The sequence below is a fragment of the Chiloscyllium plagiosum genome, unplaced genomic scaffold, assembly GCF_004010195.1.
Source record: "Chiloscyllium plagiosum isolate BGI_BamShark_2017 unplaced genomic scaffold, ASM401019v2 scaf_56089, whole genome shotgun sequence".
NCBI lineage: Eukaryota > Metazoa > Chordata > Chondrichthyes > Orectolobiformes > Hemiscylliidae > Chiloscyllium > Chiloscyllium plagiosum.
In genome coordinates this window covers 2442-5331 of record NW_025203010.1, presented here as the reverse complement: position 1 = coordinate 5331, position 2890 = coordinate 2442, and the positions used below count along the sequence as shown (strand labels likewise).

At 44.4% G+C, this 2890-nt stretch overlaps 1 non-coding gene across 1 annotated transcript; it reads left to right on the top strand.

The window, feature by feature from the left end:
* Positions 1-1218: 1218 nt before the first annotated feature.
* Positions 1219-1291, top strand: trnad-auc. The gene has a single exon. It is a non-coding gene; the product is annotated as a tRNA-Asp (tRNA).
* Positions 1292-2890: the final 1599 nt, after the last annotated feature.

The following is a 2890-nucleotide window of genomic DNA, read 5'->3' as shown; positions in this document are numbered from 1 at the left end:
TTGGCTTTCTGGCGAATGGGAAAATCGTTCCAATGAATTTCGATGTCATATGTTATTGAATTACTCCCATTTCTTTCATTTACGTCCTGGAGACATCGGAAGGGAAAGGTAATCTAATTGGTGAAATTCACTTTTTATGTCCCATTCTTATTATGTTCTTTCTTTCTCCCTTTTCAGCATTATCTGACAAGTGGTTGTGCTCTAAGGCTGCAGTATGTTTGAAAGAGTAGTTTGGATTTGCCCTGTTGTTAGTTGTGAGATTACTGTATGACTCATGCCCTCGGACTGTCTCACATTTAGCATTGTCTGAAAATGAATTAGGTTTGCCAGATTTGTTTGTGTTCCGTGTTAAATGCTTTCTGTTTTGCGATTCGTTCAATAGATTACGAGTTAACAGGGTTTCTGAGGTAATTTTCAGCAGCAAAAATCCTCAACTGAGAATCTGGAAAATTTCACGGAATATGGTCAGTCGGAGCAAAAGTAAGGAAGTCGTTCGTTTCTGCAGTGTTTCACAATATTACCTTTCCCGTGAGCAGTTGAACAGACTAAATGATTGTGCCACAGACTGCGACGGCAAGCTCCGCTAAAAAGTAATCCTTTAAAGCCGGTGTAAGCAACACGACGCTATTGGAGAACACCGTGTGGAAACAGATACTTCGGTGTATCTCGTCCACACTCACCACATAGCCAAAATTAAACAAGTCCCGTTCCCCAGCATTTGCCCCAAATCCCTCTAAACCCATCCTATCCAGAAACTCATCCGATTACCTTTGCAATTTTCTGAGTGTAATAGCTTCCTCCACTTCCTCCAGTAGCTCATTCCAAACACGCACAACGTTCTGTGTGGGAAATGTGCCTCAGGTCCTTTGTCAATTTCAGCCCACTCACCTTAAACCTATGCTCTCGAGTTTTCAACTCACCCCAACTTGGGTAAAACACGTAAATACTCAGTTTACAACCCTTCCATAAGATCATGTCGCAGCCGTTACGCTGCATGGAAAGTCGTCCCAGCCGAACCCACCTCGCCCTACGCTACAAACATTGACGACATCCTTGCCTATATTTTGTCATCAATTTCACCTGTCTTATTTTTACGTTTTCAAGATGTCAATTACGCTGGACATCAACGAGCTATTGGAAACAGAAAGGTGAAACGTAGAATGGTTTCAACTTCCAGTGCTGGATTCCACTGAGCGGCAGCACGGGCAGCGGCGGTCTGTTTCTGTAGTGTAGTGGTCATCACGTTCACCTATCGCGCGAGCGATCCCCAGTTCGAAACTGGGCGGAAACTGCTTTGTTCTTCAACTGCAGCCATTTACTTGGACAAGAACGAAGCTTTCTTGCTTGCTTTCCCATCTGCAAACCTGCCTTCGAATTTGCTGGCACAAATCTGCTCTGGTATTGAAATGCAATGAAATTCCATTTAATGAATGTGCAAAGCATTGTAAAGTTTTTCTCCAACCTGGTTCTGATCATATGCCATTCTGATGAGAGTGTAGTTACCGCCTTCTGATCCTTCCATTAAAAGCAGTACCACATTTGCATTCCTTGCGCAGGCGGCCTAGTTCAAAGACAGGAAAGAAGCTGATGCTCTGGTGTCACAGCGCACCACGGATTCCTGAACTTGTCTGTCAAATGTACCTCAAAGTCGTCTCTGAAAGGCCTCATTTGGAAGCTGTCTGTGGTTATTCAACGTGCGAGAATTAGCACCAGAGGTCCTGAATCATGTTTTGGAGAAGTTCGCACGTTACTGGCTCATTCAATCAGCAACAGCAATGAAAGAAATTACACTCTCAGTGGAACCTCTGGACCTGTGCTTTCATAGCGTCGCTAGTATTCAGGTGCTTTGGAGCAATTCGCACGTTAGTGGCTCATTCAATCAGCAACAGCAATGAAAGATATTGCACTCTCAGAGGAACCTTTCGGCTTGCGCATTCATAGCGTCGCTAGTATTAAGGTCCGCCCCGAGATGTAAGTCATGTTGGAACTGAAACGGTGGAATCGACAGAGAGGCTACAGAATGACATCGCATCCATTTGGTTTTCTTTAAATTACTGACGAGCAGGAAAATGTAAACGGGGAGGGCGAGTGGAGAAGTGAGGCAGTTGCAGCTCTGGTGAAATTCCTTCTTTGTGATTCACTCAGCAACCAGAGACGTGAAGGTGACTCAGGCGTGAGAGCTCTTCACATCGAGAACAAAAAGCACTCAAGGGCAGTTAGCACCTCTTCCGCATTGAGGGTGGGGTGAGGTAATTACCTTTTGACTTCTGTTACTATGTTCAGAAACTGCCGTTTTGTTTGAGGTGAATAGAAACTGTATTTCTAAAAAGCACCATGGAATTTAACAAAATTTATTGAGTCGCTTGTCGTCGATTCCCACATCGGTTTCCAACGCAGTTGGTATCCATGTGACTCATGTCCAGGTGTGAACATCTCTGCAGCACATTGCACGGTTAAGGTAAAAGGCAAGGAAAGTGGCTTCGAGAACTGGCTCCGAGGTCAGAGCGTCCTCACGATGTGATCTGTCGTTCTCGGATTGTAATGCGACCTCCGGTTTTAGGGTGGAGAACATTCTTTGGGACTCTTATTGTGAAAAAAAAACAGACACAGTGACTGTAACTATGCTGCACGGTATGATGTAGAACACGGCCTGCTCAGGTTGATGCATTTTCCCTGTAGTCCGGTGTGTTTCATGTTCCGTGTAAACGTGAAAGTCATCCTGTTTCGAGCAATGTGTCAAATCATTTAGCAAAGCGAGAATCGAAATTGCAGTAATGTCAAGCAGCTCATGGTTATTTGACCAAATCATAAGCGAACCGATATTCACACACACTCACTGTCTCGCATTTAGCATTCATGCGTCTCTGTGTCTGAAAATGCATGAGGCATG